The sequence below is a fragment of the Dama dama genome, chromosome 8 (genome assembly GCF_033118175.1).
Source record: "Dama dama isolate Ldn47 chromosome 8, ASM3311817v1, whole genome shotgun sequence".
In the NCBI taxonomy this organism is placed as follows: Eukaryota; Metazoa; Chordata; class Mammalia; order Artiodactyla; family Cervidae; genus Dama; species Dama dama.
The window spans coordinates 37,494,604-37,518,720 of NC_083688.1; positions in this window are offsets into that span (position 1 = coordinate 37,494,604).

Below are 24,117 nucleotides of genomic sequence, written 5' to 3' on the forward strand. Positions count from 1 at the left end.
ATACAACCTACTGTAGTCTTTCCCATGGGCATATAACAATTCACCTTTCTCCCGTGTGAAAATACACCTATGTGTTACTTCCATAATGTCCCCAAGACTCATCCAGTTGTGAGAAGTTGTGGTATAAGAAGGACTTATACCACATAAGTCCTGGCTCTTACTGAAAAAACAAACCACAGACTGGCAGAAAATATCTGCAGTCACATATGTAAGTTGTTTTTGTCCAAAATATTAAAAAACATTCAAATCTCAGTAAGAAGAAAACAAGCTCACCCTTCCCACCAAAAATGGGGAAAAATATTTAGACAGACACTTACCTAAGAAGAAATGCAGATGGCAAATAAGTACATAGGAAGATCCTCAATATCTTTTGTTATTCAAATAAATGCAAATTAAAACTATACTGAGATATCACTATACACCTATTAGGATTTCTGAACTTAAAGAGACTGATTGTACAAAGTACTGGTGATTATGAAGAGAAATTGGAACTTGCTGACACCACTGATGGGAATGTGAATTCATACAACCAGCTTGGAATATAGTTTGGCAGTTTTTTCTTTTACCTTAAACATATACCTACCGTATGACCCCACCCTTCCACTCCACTCAAGAAAAATGAAAGTCTATGTTCATACAAAGATTTGAATATTTATATGCAAATATCCATGTCAGCTTTATCTGCAAGAGTCAAAAACTGTGTTCATCAATAAGTATTTACTTTTTATGCTCAATCTTTTTAATTGTAGACATTGTAAAAGAAATATAATGTATAGTGATTGCATTTACCTCAGTTGTGTATTGGACTAAGCCAACTTTATCTTTCATAATTGTTTATTTTTAATTAATATCAAATGCCTCTCAGGTAAGAAGAAGGTGAGAAATCAAAACCTTGTACCTTATGAGAAGTTACTATGAAAGTAAGTCCTAGATCAAAGTATGATACACTCCAAAGAAATCTACCATGAAAAGGCTTCAGTTCAGTTCATTTCAGTTGCTCAGTTGTGTCCGACTCTTTGCGACACCATGGAATGCAGCATGCCAGACCTCCCTGTCCATCACCAACTCCCAGAGTTTATCCAAACTCATGTCCGTTGAGTGGCTGATGCCATCCAACCATCTCATCCTCTGCCGTCCCCTTCTCCTCCTGCCCTCAATCTTTCCCAGCATCAGGGTCTTTTCAAATGAGTCAGCTCTTCACATCAGGTGGCCAAAGGATTGGAGTTTCATCTTCAACATCAGTCCTTCCAATGAATACCCAGGACTGATCTGCCTTAGGATAGACTGGTTGGATCTCTTTGCAGTCCAAGGGATTCTCGAGAGTCTTCTCAAACACCACAGCTCAAAAGCATCAATTCTTCAGCACTCAGCTTTCTTCACAGTCCAACTCTCACATCCATACATGACTATTGGAAAAACCATAGCCTTGACTAGATAGACCTTTGTTGGCAAAGTAATGTCTCTGCTTTTTAATATGCTATCTAGGTTGGTCAAAGCTTTCCTTCCAAGGTGTAAGCATCTTTTAATTTCATGGCTGCAGTCACCATCTGCAGTGATTTTGGAGCCCAAAAACATAAAGTCAGCCACTGTTTCCATTGTTTCCCCATCTGTTTGCCATGAAGTGATGGGACCAGATGCCATGATCTTAGTTTTCTGAATGTTGAGCTATAAGCCAACTTTTTCACTCTCCTCTTTCACTTTCATCAAGAGGCTCATTAGTTCTTCACTTTCTGCCATAAGAGTGGTGTCGTCTGCATATCTGAGGTTATTGATATTTCTCCCAGCAATCTTGATTCCAGCTGTGCTTCTTCCAGCCCAGCGTTTCTCATGATGTACTCTGCATATAAGTTAAATAAGCAGGGTGACAATATACAGCCTTGACATACTCCTTTTCCTATTTGGAACCAGTCTGTTGTTCCATGTCCAGTTCTAACTGTTGCTTCCTGACCTGCATACAGATTTCTCAAAAAGCAGGTCAGGTGGTGTTGTATTCCCATCTCTTTCAGAATTTTCCACAGTTTATTGTGCTTCACACAGTCAAAGGTTTCGGCATAGTCAGTAAATCAGAAATAGATGTTTTTCTGGAACTCTCTTGCTTTTTCGATGATCCAGTGGATGTTGGCAATTTGATCTCTTGTTCCCCTGTCTTTGCTAAATCTAGCTTGAACATCTGGAAGTTCATTGTTCATGTATTGCTGAAGCCTGGCTTGGAGAATTTTGAACATTACTTTGCTAGCGTGTGAGATGAGTGCAATTGTGCAGTAGTTTGAACTTTCTTTGGCATTGCCTTTCTTTGGAATTGGAATGAAAACTAACCTTTTCCAGTCCTGTGGCCACTGCTGAGTTTTCCAAATTTGCTGGCATATTGAGTGCAGCACTTTCACAGCATCATCTTTCAGGATTTGAAATAGCTCAACTGGAATTCCATCACCTCCACTAGCTTTGCCCATAGTGATGCTTCCTAAGACCCACTTGACTTCACATTCCAGGTTGTCTGGCTCTAGGTGAGTGATCACACCATCGTGATTATCTGGGTCATGAAGATCTTTTTTGTAGAGTTCTTCCATGTATTCTTGCCACCTCTTCTTAATATCTTCTTTTTCTGTTAGGTCCATACCATTTCTGTCCTTTATTGAGCCCATCTTTGCATGAAATTTTCCCTTGTTATCTCTAATTTTTTTGAAGAGATCTCTAGTCTTTCCCATTCTATTATTTTCCTCTATTTCTCTGCACTGATCACTGGGGAAGGCTTTCTTATCTCTCCTTGCTATTCTTTAGAACTCTGCATTCAGATGGGTATATCTTTCCTTTTCTTCTTTGCTTTTTGCTTCTCTTCTTTTCCCAGCTATTTGTAAGGTCTCCTCAGACAGCCATTTTGCTTTTTTGCATTTCTTTTTCTTGGGGATGGTCTTGATCCCTGTCTCCTGTACAATGTCATGAACCTCAATCCATAGTTCATCAGGCACTCTGTCTATCAGATCTAACCCTTTAAATCTGTTTCTCAGTTCCACTGTATAATCATAAAGGATTTGATTTAGTTCATACCTGAATAGTCTAGTGGTTTACCCCACTTTCTTCAATTTAAGTCTGAATTTGTCAATAAGGAGTTCATGATCTGAGCCACAGTCTTGTTTTTGCTGACTTTATAGACCTTCTTCCACCTTTGGCTGCAAAGGATATAATCAATCTGCTTTCAGTGTTGGCCATCTGGTGATGTCCATGTGTAGAGTCTTCTCTTGTGTTGTTGGAAGAGGGTGTTTGCTCTAACCAGGGCGTTCTCTTGGAAAAACTCTATTAGCCTTTGTCCTGCTTCATTCCGCACTCCAAGACCAAATTTGCCTGTTACTCCAGGTGTTTCTTGACTTCCTACTTTTGCATTCCAGTCCCCTGTGATGAAAAGGACATCTTTTTTGGGTGTTAGTCCTAAAAGGTCTTGAGTTCTAAAAGTATGCCACATCCAAAGAAATCTACCAGGAAAAGGTTTCAAAAAGAGTTCAGCTGTTACTGTAAACTCAAACTCCCCTCTCTCTTTCCTTTAATGCATTCTGAGTAGCATCTTGCTAGTTTATTCAGAAGCCAATAGGACAGTATTCTTTCAGTGTCATCAATTAACATTCTGATTGGATGGCACAACATAATCCTCTGTCACATGGTGGATGACAATAGCAAAAAAGGAATTGTGAGCTGCACATACTCCAAAGGTATAAAACGCAACTACCAGCCTCGCTTGGTTCATAAACACGTTCATACAATAGGGTAAAGACACCTGTACAATGGATAACCAATTTACATATTCTGAAATTATTCAACTAGTGAATAATTTATTTAATATTCCTCATATTTACTGATGAATTCCTTAGTGTACAGATTTGAAATGGAAGCCAAAGCGTTAGAGACTTTTGGTTGTTTGCTATCTGGTCTTAGAATGTGCTTTTCTAATTAAGACACTTCAAATTTAATAACTTCTACTTTGATGTAGATTAAAATTACTCTACATATGGGCTTCCCAGGTGGTGCTAGTGGTAAAGAACCCACCTGCCAATGCAGGAGACTAAGAGCAGTGAGTTCGATCCCTGGGTTAGGAAGATCCTCTGGAGAAGGAAATGCCACACTGTCAATGCTAAACTATTTTTTAACTTACAACTAAATTCTTATGCTAATAATGCTTTTGTAGACAATACAAAACATCATTTGAAGTTTTGTATGCTTTGCATCTTTATTTATGTCCCTCTTCATCTCAGAGCCTGTAGGTCCCAGACATTTAGAGACCTTTCTATCTTCATCAAAACGTATTTACTTTGTGCTATAATTTTCTTCAAAGCACTCTATCCTGCTGGTACCAATCTGTCACATTATCTCTTGTTGAAATAACTGACTGAGTCATATCACCCCCTCACTGGTAACAGTTTTACTTTGATGCGCTTAGCAAAATGGGCACTTTAGTGACCTCACTGTGTTAATGCAAAAATATCCTTGGCAACAAGATCAGTTCCTAGTACTTCTCAGCACTACCTACAACTGCTTGAATATGGATGGCACGTTGAGAGTTTGAAAATTAGAATAATCAGCAGTTAGTTTCATGGACCTGATTAAGGCGTACATCATTGATTGGTGATTAGAAGAATAAAGGAGTGATTGTGACTGATACATGTAGTGGGAAGAACTCTAAGATGTCCTAAGGCTCCTATCCCCTGAGGTACACACTCTTTGTTATGCCCTCCCATTGGGTGTGGACAGTTGATATAGTTACTTCCTTGATTAGGGTATGTAATATGACAAAGGTGGAGTGATTTTGCAGGTGTTATTAGGGTTCTAAATCAGCTGGCTTTGAGTTAATCAAAAGGGAGATTATCTTGGATGAACCTGATCAAATCAGGTGAGTCCCTAGAAAGGGGGGATTTGAAGTAGAGACATTCTTCTGCTGGCCTTGGAGAATTAAAAAGTCCATACTGAGAACTGCCTCTGGAGAGGACCAGGTGGCAAAGTCCTGAGAGTACTCTCGTGGAACTGGGAGTGCACCCCAGCCAACAGCAAGAAAAGAGAACCCTCAGTTACAGGGTCCCGGGTAAATGAATTCTGCAAACAACTGGAGGGATTTCAAAGCACATATTTCATGAATGGAGCTTAAAGATGAAGATATAACCAGAGGACACAGAAAGTCCAGCCTGGTGACACTCTGAATAGGAGACTCTGCCAACATTGCCAACTCCTGGTCCATAGAAACTGAGATCATAGGCATATGTTGTAAGAAATGGATTCTGTGGTAACTTACTTCACAGCATTAAAAAACCCATACACTAGTACAAATCCTGGTAGGACTCTTTGCTTCCTTGAGATGGAATAGTCCAGTTTGGGAATACTATTGTAGCAGTTTATGCCAGTTGGCATAAGAAGTTGCCAACAAATATTCCGAATCTTCATGTCCTCCATGATGGTTACATCAACAGCTCTCTCTTGGCTCATTCCTCGAGCTATATGGGAAATCACTTATGATCAGCTAAAGGAGAAGGAAATGACCCAGCTTTTTGGGTCATGGATAGGTCATCTTGATATGTGGGTACAAACTGAAAGTGGACAGTGGAAGATGCATTATACTCTCGCTAATGAATGTCCTGGAAAGACAGTGACAGATGAAATCCTCCCTCTGAGCTGTATTATGAGCAATGTATCTAGTCTTTTTTATTTTTTGTGGGCAGATAAGTGATCACTGTTTAAAATGTGCAGGACTATGTGAGAAGTAACAAAGATCCACCTAGTCAAAGCTATGGCTTTTCCAGTGGTCATGTATGGATGTGAGAGTCAGACCATAAAGAAAGCTGAGCACCCAAGAGTTGATGCTTTTGAACTGTGGTGTTGGAGAAGACTCCTGTGAGTCCCTTGGACTGCAAGGAGATCAAACCAGTCAATCGTAAAGGAAATCAGTCCTGAATATTTGTTGGAAGGACAGGTGCTGAAGCTGAAGCTCCAATACTTTGGCGACCTGATGTGAAGAACTGACTCATTAGAAAAGACCCTGATGCTGAGAAAGATTGAAGGCAGGAGGAGAAGGGAACGGCAGAGGATGAGATGGTTCGATGGCATCATGGACTCAGTGGACATGAGTTTGAGCAAGCTCCGGGAGTTGGTGATCAACATGGAAGCCTGGCATGCTGCAGTCCATGGGGTTGCAAAGAGTCTGACATGACTGAGCAACTGAACTGAACTGATGTGAGCAGTAGCAAGGGATCTGGCCAGCTAGTTAGTAGTAACAAAAGAAAAACTTGGAAATTTGGAAACAGAGGTGTATGGATGAATGTATGAGAATGGATACAAAGTATAAAAATCTTTATATCACATGTAAATGCCTAATGTTGTAAAAGACCATTTGCAATCAAGAGGCACAAAAATAAACACATAGATAAAATGCCTTGTTGAGTTGACATAAAACAGCATTTGCATCTTAGGGCTGCTGGCACTATGGGCACATGAATGAAGTGGCCGTGCTGACAGAGATGGAGACCATGCATATACTCAATGATGTGCCTTGTCCCCTTCCAAAAACCATCTAGCTAGTGGCTCTGCAACTGCCCATAACATACCATCAACAGAGGGTAATGTTGAGCTCCCAGTATGGCACATTTCTCTTGAGAAGACTGCTAGTCTCTTGGTGCAAGCTGACTGCCTTAAGTCAGTGATTGACCATGACTGGAAGAAATAAGCAAGCTGAATATGATTTTGAATTTTCTGTATGTGAGACGTTGGCTAGTACCACTAGCCAGGGGTTTATGGAACATTTGATCCTTTGTCACAGGATCTTGTAAAACATCATATCAACCAAGAACATCACTGCACAGTAAAAAAAAAAAAAAAAAAAAGGTGTGGGAAAGGGTCTATGATCATAGATCCACTGGTCATAGTCATCAGTCATCATCCAGAAGTGCTTCTGCAATCATAGAACTTTATGTAATGCCAAGTCCCCAACATTGTTCCAGAAGTAAAGGCATGGAAGTATGAGTGACTCCACTTATCACTCCTTTTAAAGACCAACTTAAGGAATTTGTGCTTATTGTCTCTGTATTCCCATCTAACCAAGGTTAGACATCCTGTTTCTCAAAACTGAACAGTTATACCGGAGTCTGCAGCATGCATCTTGTTGAACTATCAGCTAAGGCTGTTGCCTGAGTCCATGTGTCAATGGACCAGCAGTCAGGAAGAGAGCATATCACATTCGGCATCCAGGTAACTCTCTTTGTCACCTCTTGGTACTCCCCCTTGTTGAATTCTGACAGTAAATAGAAAATGTAGCGTCTAGGATTGAGGAGACCATGTGGATCAAGGGCTCAGATCCTACTGAATGAAAAAGCATAGAATATTTTCCATTCCCATCTTTACATTCCTTCTAGCAAGGTCACTTTCTTTACAACTCTTGTAATAAGTTATAACTTATTAACTTCTGTTCTGGCTTTTATTTGATTTTACATTACATCAGGAATTACTAATAATGGTTATTTATTAATAACTCCAGCTTGGAGAGATGAGGTCCATTTTTTCCAGGTAGAAGAAAAATTAAAAATGGGAGCAAGAGGCCATTTGAAAATCATTTTAGAAATTAAATATTTCTTATACTCCAACTTGGGAGAGAAATATTTTCCAAGAGTAAAATTTTGACCATGACGGCTGATTGGTTTTCTTGATCTTTAAGAATAGACAGTTTGTTTTGACATTAACATGATAAAAGGCTTTTGAAGTAATTTTCTCTAAAGAATAATAGTACGTGTTATGTAATTCCAGGGTCATCAGTAGATTTTATGTGTTAAAATTAGATGTAATCTAAAAAAAATTACAGGCAATCTAATCAAGTTAATTTTTTAAAACCATATTTCCTACAAAAAGTAAAAATAAAGAGGATTTAAAAGTGATTTGGAATGTTTATTTTTGAATTTTCCTTTTCCTCCCCCTTATTGTAAAATAAGACAGAATGTTGAGATTTGAAAGTGCTTTTCAAGTCATTTGTTTTAACTCCCTCAGTTTTTAGAGAAAGAAACTAGAAAGTTTACTTAAGTTACCTAAGATCACACTGATAATTATTGCCACAACTCCCAACTAAAATGTGTCAAAATCTATTGTAAAATGTTCTCTGTCACAGTGTTCTTGGAATAATTATGATAGGTTTTTACTTTTTCATATTTCTTAATGACAAATTTCCCAAGATTTAATTTGTGTGCTTGTTTCTTTTTCAATATCTAAATAAATGGCGGCTCAGATGGTAAAGAATTTGCCTGCAATACAGGAGACCTGGGCTCCATACCTGGGTCTGGAAGATCCCCTGGAGGAGGGCATGGCAACCCACTCCAGTATTCTTGCCTGGAGAATCCCCATGGACAGAGGAGCCTGGTAGACTGCGGTCCATGAGGTCGCAAAGAGTCAGACACGACAGAGCGACTAAGCACAAATAAACTTTCACCTGTAGCTTGCATTTCTATTTCCTCTTCTGGAAAAAAAGATATAATATTCAGAGAGTCTTGCTTCACATGTGCCTATAAAATATTAATTATGAAAGTATCATATATAAAAAAGGACTATTCACCGAACATACTTCCCTAATTAACAGGACGTTTAAATTTTCTTTTTTCCATAAGTAAATAAATTTATTCCATAAGTATTTTTGCATGTGTTTTATTCCAAACCAGGCTCAAAAAAGGAATCACGTGTTATATTTGATTGTTGTATCTAAATAGTTAAGTGTAGGTTTGCCTATAGGCAAAACACTCTCCGACATGAATCACAGCAGGATCCTCTCTGACCTACCTCCCAGAATATTGGAAATAAAAGCAAAAATAAACAAATGGGACCTAATGAAGCTTAAAAGCTTTTGCACAACAAAGGAAACTATAAGCAAGGTGAAAAAGACAGCCCTCAGATTGGGAGAAAATAATAGCAAATGAAGCAACAAAGGATTAATCTCAAAAATATACAAGCAACTCCTGCAGCTCAATTCCAGAAAAATAAAAAACCCAATCAAAAGGTGGGCCAAAGATCTAAACAGACATTTCTCCAAAGAAGACATACAGATGGCTAACAAACACATGAAAAGATGTTCAACATCACTCATTATCAGAGAAATGCAAATCAAAACCACAATGAGGTACCATTACACGCCAGTCAGGATGGCTGCTATCCAAAAGTCTACAAGCAATAAATGCTGGAGAGGGTGTGGAGAAAAGGGAACCCTCTTACACTGTTGGTGGGAATGCAAACTAGTACAGCCACTATGGAGAACAGTGTGAAGATTTCTTAAAAAACTGGAAATAGAACTGCCATATGACCCAGCAATCCCACTTCTGGACATACACACCAAGGAAACCAGATCTGAAAGAGACACGTGCACCCCAAGCAGCACTGTTTATAATAGCCAGGACATGGAAGCAACCTAGATGCCCATCAGCAGACGAATGGATAAGGAAGCTGTGGTACATATACACCATGGAATATTACTCAGCCATTAAAAAGAATTCATTTGCATCAGTTCTAATGAGGTGGATGAACTGGAGCCCATTATACAGAGTGAAGTAAGCCAGAAAGATGAAGAACTTTACAGCATACTAACACATACATATGGAATTTAGAAAGATGGTAATGATAACCCTATATGCAAAACAGAAGAAGAGACACAGAAGTACAGAACAGACTTTAGGACTCTGTGGGAGAAGTGGAGGGTGGGATGTTTTGAGAGAACAGCATGTATATTATCTATAGTGAAACAGATCACCAGCCCAGGCAGGATGCATGAGACAAGTGCTCGGGCCTGGTGCACTGGGAAGACCCAGAGGAATCGGGAGGAGAGGGAGGTGGGAGGGGGGATCAGGATGGGGAATACATGTAACTCCATGGCTGATTCATGTCAATGTATGACAAAACCGACTGCAATGTTGTGAAGTAATTAGCATCCAACTGATAAAAATAAATGGAAAAAAAAAAAAAAAAAGAAAGATGGTAATGATAACCCTATATGCAAAACAGAAGAAGAGACACAGATGTACAGAACAGACTTTTGGACTCTGTGGGAGAAGGCGAGGGTGGGATGTTTCGAGAGAACAGCATGGAAACATGTATATTGTCTATAGTGAAACAGATCACCAGCCCAGGTTGGATGCATGAGACAAGTGCTCTGGGCCAGTGTACTGGGAAGACCCAGAGGAATCGGGTGGAGAGGGAGGTGGGAGGAGGGATCGGGATGGGGAATACATGTAACTCCATGGCTGATTCATGTCAATGTATGACAAAACCCACTACAATATTGTAAAGTAATTAGCCCCCAACTAATAAAAATAAATGAAAAAAAAAATAGTTAAGTGTAGGTTTGGAGTTTCAAGCGTTAGCTGTGTCTGACTCTTTGCAACCTCATGGATTGTAGCCCTCCAGGGTCCTCTGTCTATGGAATTCTCCAGGCAAGAATACTGGAGAGAGTATCCATTCCCTTCTCTAGGAGATCTTTCTGACCCAGGGATTGAATGCAGGTCTCCTGCATTGCAAGCAGATTTTTTACAATATGAGCCACCAAGAAAGTCCTAGAAACTGTCTTAAAGTGGCAGGACCAGCACGGTCCTGGCTGTTTGGCCTGGACTATTTCAAAAATCACTTGACGGTACTGGATTCAAACCTACGCCCCCAAAGAGACTGGAACCTTAACCCAGTGCCTTAGACCACTCGGCCACGCTACCCTGTACTTGCAGTTTTAAGCCACAATCTAATACTTGATCCAAGATTATGAGTATTTATGATTGCTAGTGGCTCTTTGAGTAGATAAATACTGATTTACTGTCCAATTCCATAAATTTCTTTTTTTAATTTTGTATTTTATGTTGGAGTATCATTGATTAACAATGTTAGTTTCAGGTATGCAGCAAAGTGATTCAGTTATATATATTGTTACCCATACCTCTGATATATAGGTGCTGCTTTAAAGGATACCAGCATGCACAGCTCAAAGAAGAAAAGTAGGAATATGAACAGATTCCTACTGGAATTCTTATTTTGCCTGTATATTGATATCTCTCAACTTGGGTAATCTTTTTGCTAGACACAAGTGGTTTTTGTCTTTTTTATTTTTTTTATTTTTATTTTTTATTTATTTTTTATTTTTTTTTAATTTTTATTATTATTATTATTTTTTTTTCCAGTGGGTTTTGTCATACATTGATATGAATCAGCCATGGATTTACATGTATTCCCAATCCCGATCCCCCTAATTCTTACTTGAACTCTTAGTGATTCAATGGGGCTTGTTAGTGGCTGGAAAATTTCTAATAAATTATCATAGCCATTTTTCCCTTGGGTTTGTTTGTGCTTTCATCTTTTTCTTTGAATTTACATGAAATCAAATAGTTTAATTTATTACCATGTGATAACATTAAAAATAATTTAGTTGCTGTAAAATAGAACAAATGAATTTATATTAATTTTTTCATTTTTCTTCATTTCACCCTTCTCCTATCAGAATCCCTTTCCATTATACTTTCATCATAGATGTTGTCTATGTTTTGAAAAATTTGAGATGCTTGTGATGCAATGCTTCTATTTGGCATCATCTTTTTTAGCATGCTGCTACAAGTGGAATTTTATATCATTATTGCTTATTGTATAAGAGGCATTTCAGGATATTTTTCACAGATGGAGTCAAAAAGTGACTGGCCTTCATGTAATTTCCTCCTTTGAATATGGGCACTACAAACTTCAAAAATAAGCACAGTTCTATTTACATTTGCAAATGGTTTATTTTTCCTTTATAGGAGAGGTTTTTCTGTGGAGGATAAGAGGCATTCTCTGATGCAGCTTATTAATTCCTATGCTAATAATAGCACTTTGCCTTTTATGTGTCATATTTCTGTTGGGAACTTCAACACTTTCCTGTGATTGATGTCAGGGAATTATAGCTGCCTCTGTCTGGGAACATTTCAATTACTAAATTATAGATGATTTTGTGTAGGGAGGGCATCAGATATTTTACCCTTGGCCTGCTTTAATAAGAATATATTTACTAGAATATGTGTTGTTTGTATGTTGGACATAAATAACTTCAGTATTAAATCAGAGAGATAGAAGTAAAAAAGCAACGTGTGTTAGTCGCTCAGTCATGTCTGGCTCTTTGCAACCCCATGGAGTGTAGCTGCCAGGCTCTCCTGTCCGTGGAATTCTCCAGGCAAGAATACTCGAGTGGGTTGCTATTTCCTTCTCCAAGAGATCTTCCCTGACCCAGGGATTGGACCCGGTCTCCTGCCTTGCAGACAGATTCTTTACCATCTGAGCCACCTACTACTTATTGATTAGAAATTAAGTTTGTCACGCTCTTTGAGAACACATGCTAAAAAAGCTTTAGCTGAAAGTAGTTTGGGGTCACTGTTGTCTATTTTCTCTGCCAAGTCACTTAGGAATGTGTTCATTTCTTTAAACTTTTGCAGGTTCCATTTACACCATTTTGCTTTATTTCCTTTTAAAATGACTCCCAACTCAATCATAAGCTTGAGTATCAAAAAGGGCCTTAGGGGGCAAAAATAGATTTTGTGCCTGTTAAACTCTGTACAATGGTCATGCTTCTCAGTCTTCACAGGTCAGCATGGAAAATAAAATAATTTCATCAAGATTTTCCTACTTCATAAAAGGACTGATGCTATTTATTTTTAATTTCATGGAAACCTATATTCAGCTGAAAATTTTGTATAAGTTTGATGCTACATTCAGAAATAAAAAATATCATGGAAGGCTAAAGTACTTTATAGTGACAGAAAAAGTCCTAAGCACATCTTCAAATATCACTAAAGCAACCATTAAAAAAAAAAAACCTTTAAAATAGAGTTCAAACTGAAGTCATCATCTACATCCAATTGTAAATGTGTAAAAGCTCGTTTGCATAATATTCTTTTTCCCATCCCTTCAGAATCCCTAAACCTGGGGTTCTGTATCCTTAACTGAAACCTGATTGCCAGGAGCTTCAGTGGAGAGACACCAATCATTCTTGATCATTTTAGAACTGTGCCACAAGCCAAAAGTTTTCTGATTTTTGCACATCAAAACCTTTCATCTATATGCTTAATTTTTAAATAGTCACCTTCTTATTTGTAAATGGTAGGTCAACTAGGACTTCCCTGGTAGCTCAGATAGTAAAGAATCTGCCTGCAATGCAGGAGACCCCAGTTTGATCCCTGGGTCAGGGAAGATCCCCTGGAGAAGGAAATGACAACCCACTCGACTATTCTTGCCTGGAGAATTCCATGGACAGAAGAACCTGGCGAGCTACAGTCCATGGGGTCCAAAGAGTTGGACACGACTGAGCAACTAAGATACACACAGGCCAACTAGATAAACGTGTTTTCTAGTTATGAACTAGAACATCTATTCTTGATATCTTTTTTAAATATTCATTTCTTTCTATGTTGTCATCTGCAGGTAATTCACTTATATTTAAAAATGATTAGTATCTGCACAATACATTAACCTAATGGTTTCCAAATTTTTCTTTTAACAAAATACTATTTTTTAAACACTTTCAAAGAAAATCCCATGTTTCCTCTGCTATATAAAGCAGGTAAAATTACTCTACTCTGAGGAGTAGAGGGCAGTGACAACTCCTCTCTCTCTCTGACTCTTCCTCTTTGAGATGGCAGAGAGGCACGTTTGAGAAGCCGTGGAGCTCTACAGAAAACAGTCTTCAAACCATTTCCTTAATCTAATGTGTTGACTAATGTGGGGGGATTTTACAGACAGACGTAGATGACCTCTTTTTAAGTGCACTTTGAGCACATGCCATGGCTATAAAGATGTAAAAGATGAACATATATGCAATTATTTCATGAAGAGCTTGAGCAGGAATAATCATACACAGATAATTTCCCATTTAAATACTCAAAAAAGTTGTAAATTAGAAAATTCATTGGATTAAAATTTGGTGTAATTATAGTAATAGAGTGCTCATTTGTGTGTCTTGGAAAATTATAAGACATCTCCTTATTTTCCTTTTTCTCCATCTCTTCACATTGTCTATTGCTCTGGTAAAACCTTATCATGAAGAATGGATTAAAAATTTCAAAGCAATTTATTTTTGTTTCATGTACAATTTATCACTTAGAGTTTAAAAGACGGTAAAAAATTATAAAAGGAGTTCGAAGATAAAGCAAAGTTAGTGTTACTAGAAAACTTAAAATTTCCTCAGGTATTCATGACAGACTATCTGGATTTCTTTTTTCCTTCTTTGCTTTTGGTGTTCACAGCTGAATGTCACCCTTACAATAACACAGCTGCTGGCTATTTTGCAGAATGAAAAGAGGAAGCAGGACTCATTAGAAGGATGTGTCAACACTGCTGTGAGGCAACAGTGCTGGAGTGTTTATGAACCCAGGTATCTATAAAAAGTGCTCTCACCCTACAAGAGTTTTCTAGTTTCTTTTCTATACTTATCCCTTGAAATTTCCCCAAAGATAGTTAACATAAAACTTGGTTCCATTTTAGTTTTACACATGATGGATTCCAAGAAACTAGCTTTTAAGCTTGCTCTTAAAATCTTCTGGTTATAGCCTTGGCACTAGTGGTAAGGATCCTACCTGCCAATGCAGGAGACATATGAGAGGCTGCTTTGATCCCTGGGTCGGGGAAAATCCCCCGGAGGAGGAAATGGCAACTCACTCCAATATTCTTGCCTGGAAAATTCCATGGACAGAGGAGCCTGGCGGGCTACAGTCCCCGGGGTCACAGAGTTGGACACAACTGAAGGGACTTAACACCATATTTTTTTATTAAGATTTTTTCATTTTTGGAAATTAAGTGGAACTTCCAAGAGACTTTGAATCAGAAGATACCAATGACTTAGCATATAGCACCTGGTAGGGTCTCGTAAGTGTCTGCAAACTGGCTGAGCAATATATTAATGCATAAGTTTTCCAAAGATTCGGTCTATGAAAGCAAGTATAACACAAGGAGGTCACCCAAACACCTTTCAAGTTGAAAGTTACAGAGCAATCAGTCATTGTACATTGATAAAAATGAACATAATCATAAAGAAAAAGACATGCTAAAGGAAAAATGTAGTGAGCTTATTACTGGAAGTGCTACAGTTGTCCCTCACAACTGTGTAAAGTTTGTATAAACTGAGGATAAAGTTTGACAACTTTTACAATAGGTAGTGTGCATAATCAATATTTGATGAAGATCACATCACAGAGGGAAAAAATAATAGGGAGTGGATCATTATCTGAATTTATTATCTGTTTGGGGAAGACAGGATAAGGACTTGGTGAGCTGAATGGCTGTGATGAAGCAAAGCTATTGTGAAATATTTTTTTCTTAATATTGATTAGATGTAAAAATAATTGCTTCAAAGACTGGAAGCCTGAAGACATTTAAAAAGAAACCAGATTGTTTTTGCTTACAAGTCTCTTCCCACAACACACACATACACGTACCACCTCCACACATATACCGAGAGATACAAAAGGACTCTGAAAATATTTCAGGTTGACAGCAGAACATAAATTCATTTTTTTAAGATGCAGTGCAGCCTTCCAGCATTGTGGTTCCAAAAGCTTCAGATTGAAAAGTGACTTGTATCAGATCCAGAAAATTAGGGTCAAGGAATGTGCTTGAATAGCTTTTATATAGTTATGCCTGTCCTTATTAAATTTCCATCCCAGTAACTCATTGCCACCCTCCTTCCTTGAAGTGTTTGTTTCAAGCCACATAACAAGGTCATATAATTGCAGCTTGGATCTTGAGGAGGCGAGAGTCAATTAAATTGGCACATTCCCCAGACACCACAACTGCCGTGGGGGAGGAGCGGGTGCCCGGCTGTCGCACGGAATGTCTGCCCCTGTAGCCACACTGGAGGGGGGGACCCTGCCCACTGCAGGGACAGCTGCTGCCTGGGATCCTCCTCTTCGAATCTGATGATCATCCCTCTATTGCAGCCGCTTTTCATTCTGGACACGAGCATAAGCGTCCACATGTTTGTCTCGTCTAATACATGTAACTCCCTGATGCGTGGACCGTGTTTCTAACACTTCTGTATTCTCTGAAAGGAGTAGCAGGTTATGTCCCATGGGGAACAGGCCCAGTGAAAGTGGTGATTGGGTAATGACTGAATGAGGGAATGAATAACTGAATGATTGAGTGACTAAATGCATGAATGAATGTGGTGAATGAAGAGTGACCGGATAAGGGAGGGTGAGAAGGAGTGTATTGGGAAAGGAAGGTTACAATCAGAGTATGCTTTACTGCAGACAGTGTCTTGACCTAGTTAAAAATGAAGGGTGTTACATATGCATTCAGAGCACAGAAAGATAAAGGAGATGTGTAAAAATTCTGTGTAGTTTCTGCTGAGAAATCTGCTGATAGCCTTATGGAGACTCCTTTTAGGAGGTCTTTTGGGTTGAGACAGTTACATGTTTTCTTAGCTTCATGGACTTGTATAACCATTTCTTTCCCTTGATATGGGGAGTTCTCATCTGTTATTTCAATAAAGTCTCTGCTCCCTTCTCCCTTCCTTCTCTTTCTGAAATACCTATTATCTTTATTTTACCCTTCTTAATGGAGTTTAATATTTGTCATAGAATTTCTTTCTTTCTTTTTCTTTGTATCCTAGTTTCCTCTCCTCCTTTACCTGTTTCATTTCTGTATTTCTATCTTTGAGCTCACTAATTCTCTCTTCCAAATGGTCTGCTCTATTTCCAATGCTTTCTAATTCATTCTTTATCTTTGTTTATTCTTTAACTTTAATTATTGAGTTCTTCAGCTCCAGAATTTCTCTTTGCTTTCTTTTTATAGTTTCAATCTCTTTGGCAAAGTATTTCTTCTGTTCATTAGTTTTATTCCTGACATCACTGAACGTGAATTGCCTTTCTGAGTTTTCTTGTAGCTCATTGAGTTTCTTCATGACAGCTATTTTGAATTCTCTATAAAGCATTGAATTCTCTGTATAGCATTGAATTCTCTGAATAGCAGGAGGAGAAGAGGATGACAGAGGATGAGATGGTTGGATGGCATCACTAATTCAATGAACATGAGTTTGAGCAAACTCTGAGAGTTGGTGAAGGACAGGGAAGCCTGGCATACTGCAGTCCATGGGGTCAAAGAGTCAGACACGACTGACTGACTGAACAACAAGTCAGATCACAGTATTCTGTGACTTTAAGTGTATTTTCTGGAGAATTGTCATTTTCTTTTTGAGATATTGCACAAACAATTTTTTTTTTCACAATGGTTGATGAGTTGTTCCTCTACTGATGCATTTGGAGTAGCAAAAATTTTTATTTTGTAGGTAAATCTATTTCACTTGACTCTAACAATTCAGTTGTGTCCAACTCTTTGCGATCACATAGACTGTAGCCTTTCAGGCTCCTCTGTCCATGGATTCTCCAGGCAAGAATACTAGAGTGGGTTGCCATTTTCTTCTCCAGGGGATCTGCCTGATCCAGAGATCAAATCCAGGTCTCCTGTATTGCAGGCAGATTCCTTAGTGTCTGAGCCACCAGGAAAGGCCCTGGCAATTCAGTTCAGTTCAGTTCAGTCACTCAGTTGTGTCCGACTCTTTGTGACCCCATGGACTGCAGCACACCAGGCCTCCCTGTCCATCACCAACTCCCGAAGCTTACTCAAACTCATGTCCATTGAGTTGGTGATGCCATCCAACCATCTCATTCTCTGTAGTCCCCTTCTCCCACCTTCAGTCTTTGCCAGCATCAATTCAACAGGTTGGTAATTAGAGGCCTTTTTTTTTTGTTTTTCAGTAGGTGGCGATATAGCACAAGTTTTGGGTTTCCCTTAGAGCTGCCTATGACTATTTGAGAATCTACATTTCCCCCTCTTAAAACTCAACATTCAAAAAACTAAGATCATGGCATCTGAACCTATCACTTCATGGCAAATAGATGGGGAAACAATGGAAACAATGACAGGCTTTATTTTTCTGGGCTCCAAAATCACTGCAGATGATGACTGCAGCCATGAAATTAAAAGACGCTTTCTCCTGAGAAGAAAAGCTTTCACCAAACTAGACAACATATTAAAAAGCAGAGACATTATTTTGTTGACAGAGATCTATCTAGTCAAAGCTATGGTTTTTCTAGTAGCCAGGTATGGATGTGAGAGTTGGACTATAAGGAAAGCTGAGCACCAAAGAATTGATGCTTTTGAACTGTGGTGTTGGAGAAGACTCTTGCGAGTCCTTTGGACAGTAAGGCGATCCAACCAGTCCATCCTCAAGGAAATCAGTCCTGAATATTCATGGGAAGGACTGATGCTGAAGCTGAAGCTCCAATATTTTGGCCACCTGATGCAAAGAACTGACTCATTGGAAAAGACCCTTGATGCTGGGAAAGATTGAAGGCAGGAGGAAAAGGGGACGACAGAGGATGAGATGGTTGGATGGCATCATGGACTCAATGGACATGAGTTTGAACAAGCTCTAGGAGTTGGTGATGGACAGGGAAGCCTAGCGTGCTGTAGTCCATGGGGTCACAAAGAGCCAGACCCAACTGAGCGACTGAACTGAACTGATGTCCCCCCTCCACCTCCTCTGCTGGAAGGGCCACCTGGTGCCCTCCTTGCCAGTGCGTATACCCTGAGGTTGCTGGTGCCTTGTTGCTACTTTAGTTGTTGTCGCTGCTTGGGACATCCTGGGCACCAGGGTGGTAGGCATGGCTGCTGCATGGGGGGGTCACCTTTGTTTGCAGGTACCATCAACCATGGGAGGAGGGGGTGGGATTGGGGGAGTTAGGGTTGCAGACACTCCCACTGTATTCAGGTTTGAGGAGTTCATGGGAGCTGCTGCTGCAGGAGGGGTGGGGCAGGGTCGGGGCTGGAGCATGGCCTGGACTCACTCACACCTCTGCAGCTGGAGGGACCAAGGTGACCCCGGCCCACGGCCACGGATGCTCAGTTCCCAGTGGAACCAGCACCGCTGTGGCTGGGAGGCCACATGCACATGTGCTGCCTCTCCTGTTGCTCCTGGGTTTTCTGGGTCTGTGATCTCAGCCAGGGAGGCAAAGAGGCCAGATTGCAAATGCCTCTGTTATTCCCTCAGTTCAACCACCCTTATGTGTTCTATTCCACCCACCTTTAGATGTTCAGGTGTGTGAATTCTCCAACATTCTGGTGTGTTGGGTGGAGGAACATTTGATGAGTTCTGGATGTTTTACTGGTTGTAGGTTGAAGGAGAGAGATAAAGGGAGCATTGCATGTCTCCACGTTTCTGATGTCACTCTTATTTTCATAGCTTTAATCATCTCTACAACTTTGACATCATAAAAAGTCACACTTATCTGAAACTAGTATGTGGGAACTTCCAAAAGATATAAAGTCAGTATTGTATTATGCTGAGTCAATTTGTGCAAGTTTGATCTATCCAGCAAACTCTTTGGGATTTTGCTCTGCCATTCAACAAAATGTTTTACTAAAAGCTTATGGATACTAATTTTTAAAAAATTTTGTTCTTTAAGAAATCTCCACACTGTTCTCCATAGCAGCTGTACTAGTTTGCATTCCCACCAACAGTGTAAGAGGGTTCCCTTTTCTCCACACCCTCTCCAGCATTTATTGCTTGTAGACTTTTGGATAACAGCCATCCTGACTGGCGTGTAATGGTACCTCATTGTGGTTTTGATTTGCATTTCTCTGATAATGAGTGATGTAGAGCATCTTTTCATGTGTTTGTTAGCCATTTGTATGTCTTCTTCGGAGAAATGTCTGTTTAGATCTTTGGCCCATTTTTTGATTGGGTCATTTATTTTTCTGGAATTGAGCTGCAGGAGTTGCTTGTATATTTTTGAGATTAATTCTTTGTCTGTTTCTTCATTTGCTATTATTTTCTCCCAGTCTGAGGGCTGTCTTTTCACCTTGCTTATAGTTTCCTTTGCTGTGCAAAAGCTTTTCAATTTCATTAGGTCCCATTTGTTTATTTTTGCTTTTATTTCCAGTATTCTGGGAGGTGGGTCAGAGAGGATCCTGCTGTGATTTATGTCGGAGAGTGTTTTGCCTATGTTCTCCTCTAGGAGTTTTATAGTTTCTGGTCTTACATTTAGATCTTTAATCCATTTTGAGTTTATTTTTGTGTATGGTGTTAGAAAGTGTTCTAGTTTCATTCTTTTACAAGTGGTTGACCAGTTTTCCCAGCATCACTTGTTAAAGAGGTTGTCTTTTTTCCATTGTATATTCCTGCCTCCTTTCTTAAAAAACTGGAAATAGAACTGCCATATGACCCAGCAATCCCACTTCTGGGCATACACACTGAGGAAACCAGATCTGAAAGAGACACGTGCACCCCAATGTTCATCGCAGCACTGTTTATAATAGCCAGGACATGGAAGCAACCTAGATGCCCATCAGCAGACAAATGGATAAGGAAGCTGTGGTACATATACACCATGGAATATTACTCAGCCATTAAAAAGAATTCATTTGAATCAGTACTAATGAGATGGATGAAACTGGAGCCCATTATACAGAAAGAGGTAAGCCAGAAAGATAAAGACCAATACAGTATACTAACACATATATATGGAATTTAGAAAGATGGTAACGATAACCCTATATGCCAAACAGAAAAAGAGACACAGATGTACAGAACAGACTTTTGGACTCTGTGGGAGAAGGCGAGGGTGGGATGTTTCGAGAGAACAGCATCGAAACAAGTATACTATCAAGGATGAAACAGATCACCAGCCCAGGTGGGATGCATGAGACAAGTGCTCGGGGCTGGTGCACTGGGATGACCCAGAGGGATTGGGTGGAGAGGGAGGTGGGAGGGGGGATCGGGATGGGGAACACATGTAAATCCATGGCTGATTCATGTCAATGTATGACAAAAACCACTACAATATTGTAAAGTAATTAGCCTCCAACTAGTAAAAATAAATGGAAAAAAAAATTGTTCTTGCTAATAGAGGAGTTGAATAGCAAAATTAAACAATTGGAATAAAATTAACTAAATTGGTTGACTCTTCAGAAAAAGTGTTCTGAAAAGCAGCATTCCAGATTATTACATGACATCTTCAGCTTAAATTTAACATAGCACATGTTTCACAAAAGTGTGTAGTTTGTGGTACACATATGTCAGTCATGCTGACTCATAAAATAATGTAAGGGATCATCCTAGTATGATTTCTATTGTTTAAAATAAAGTAATTGAATGAACAACTTTTTAGGTGCTAACTTTTAATTTACTGAAGTATCTGCAAAGGTACAATAACAGGAATAATAAATATATTCAACTAAAGTGTGTTAACTATTGGTCTGGCTTTACTAAGGATGAATAGTGATAGATTGACAAACTACTAAGGACAAATAGTAATGATCATTGGCAAATCCATAAATGAATATTCTGAATTACTTTCTCCAAAAATACCATCACTTGCTCTGAAAATATCATATCCACTTATCTAGATGATAAGTACCCAATGTTCCAAAATCTTATCTTTATCATGCCAAGTAAGAAGCTCTGATTAGCTACCTGACTCCTGAAGGACAGTTGAATGGATTTAATAATTGCTTTTTGAACTGAAATAAACTGAAGGATATCTTAGCTATTAGCATAATTATTATTCTACCTTAAAATTGTTGTTAGTAGAAAAATATCAAAATTTTGAATGTTGCTGTCAAAAGCAAGATATCCAGTTAGCATGTACTTTATTTATTTATTTTTTTTTAATTTTTTTATTAGTTGGAGGCTAATTACTTCACAACATTTCAGTGGGTTTTGTCATACATTGATATGAATCAGCCATGGATTTACACGTCTTCCCCATCCCAATCCCCGCTCCCACCTCCCTCTCCACCCGATTCCTCTCGAAACATCCCACCCTCGCCTTCTCCCATGTACTTTAGAAATTAAAGAATATATGGTCAGTAGAAAAATGGCCACCCAAAGATGTTCCCATCCTAATTTCTAAGACCTGTGAATATGTTCCTTTACATGGCAAAAGGAACTTTGAAGATAGGATTAAATTAATGATCTTGAGATGGGGAGATTCTACTGAGTTATCTGGATGGACTTAATATAATCATGAGTTTTTATAACTGGAAAGGCAGGAGGATCAGAGAAGAAGATGAGATGAAGGAAGGAAGTCAGAGTGATGTGAGGAGGGCTACAGACCAAGGAGGCAGTTATCCTCTAAAAACTGGAAAAGACAAGGAAATGAATTCTCCTGCTAGAACCTTCTGAAGGAGCATAGCTCTGGAAACACCTGATTTTAGGACTGTATCCTCCAAACTATAAAATAATATATTTATGTTTTTGTAAGCCCCTGAGTTTGTGGTATTACAACAGTAATAGCAAACTAATGCAGTGCTCAAAGAAGGACAAATTAATACAGCATAAGAAAACAAAATCCTGTCCGTTCTTTTCAAACTGATCTTATCCTAAATATTGACCTAAATTGGTTAACAATTAAGGCATAAAGAAGAAAACTGAAAGGAGAATGGGTTCACCATCAGGATCATTATTTTATTTGTATGGGCCTTCTCAGTCGCTTCTGACTCTTTGCAACCTCATGGACTGCTGCCCGCCAGGCAGCAAAAATTCCATGAAAATTTCCAGGCAAGAATACTGGAGTGGGTTGTCATTTCCTATTCCAGGGAATCTTCCCAACCCAGGGAAGTCTAACCCACATCTCTTGCATCTCCTGCATTGATGGATGGATTCTATCCACCATGCCACCTGGGAAGCCCATTACTTTGTTTACATCTGTGCTAATGAGACTGTGGGACGTTCCTAGACCTGCACTGCCCTCCATGCACTTGTTGGTGGCAAAGGAAGGACATCAGAATCTCCCCAGGCTAGGTCTGTCCCAGGTCCATCTCATTCATTGTTTTGATGGCTTTTCTGCTTTTGCATTTAATAAAGGAGATAACCAAGTGACTGACATTTGAGGCTCACGAGCAACATCTAAACTGTAGTTCTGATGGTCTGAAGTCAAACTTTTACAATTTTCCCAGTTCATTGAAAGTTTAGGTCATGAAGAGCTGGGTTGGGAGCCTGCCTTTTCTATTCATGACCATGTATCTTGCTTATATTGTTTAATGTCCCCAAACCTTAGCATCCTCATCTGTAATATAGTAAAGGAAAGGTATTGTATGGTTTATGGAAAGTAGTTCAGAATATGTGCTCAATAATGTAGAGCAGCAGTCCTCAACCTTTTTGGCACCAGAGACTGGTTTCATAGAAGAAAATTTTCCCATGGAACCAAGATGGGGATGGTTTCTGATGATTCAAGTGCATTACATTTATAGTGCACTTTACTTCTATTATTAATACATCAGCTCCACCTCAGACAATTAGGCATTAGATCCCTGAGGCTGCCCTGCTTAGAGAGATTCTTTTCCTTTCAACACCAAAATTAATTGTCCCATTATCCTGTTAACTTAAATCTCTATACCCTATGTAGTCAAAGCATTAGACTATTTAGCTCAGCTTTCTGTACTGTAACAAACATTAAATAGACAAACAGATATCTGTTTAACCTTGAAGTTTCCTTAAGCATTTTAAGTCCCACTTCTCTCACCAGTAATATGGACATCATGAGAAATGTGAAAATATGACGAGTATTTTCTGGCATATCATAGGTGCTTAGTAAATGTTATTTTATTTTTATTCTATTTTTTCTCTTTTTAAGAATAGCTTATGTTTAAATTATAGAAAAATGTATTTCTTTGAAAGGACAAATGAATACTGAACACTGGTTGGTTTCACTTAATGAGCAGCCATCATTATTGAACAAAATGAAGAAAAATATCTTAGAATAGAATTTTGGCTCTTTAAATTCTGAAAATGATCATGGCAAATAGGGAGGATTTTGTCCATTATTTTCCCACTTTAAATCCATAAGCAAGTTATTTCACAGTTTATCAAATACAGTCATTAAAAAAAATTCCAATATTTTAGGATTCACTTGCAGTATTTACCCTATGCTAGCCCTGTCCTTCTGCCACTCCCTTACAAATATAATAAGCAGAACAGGAACCTTGTCCGAACTGAAATCTGACCTGACCTGAAAAATAACTTCTTGGCTTGGTTTATCTGTATAAACTCTGCCTAGTCCCATAAGATTTCCACATTGAAACTGATCTTAAGTATTAATAGTTGAGTCCAGACACCAAAGC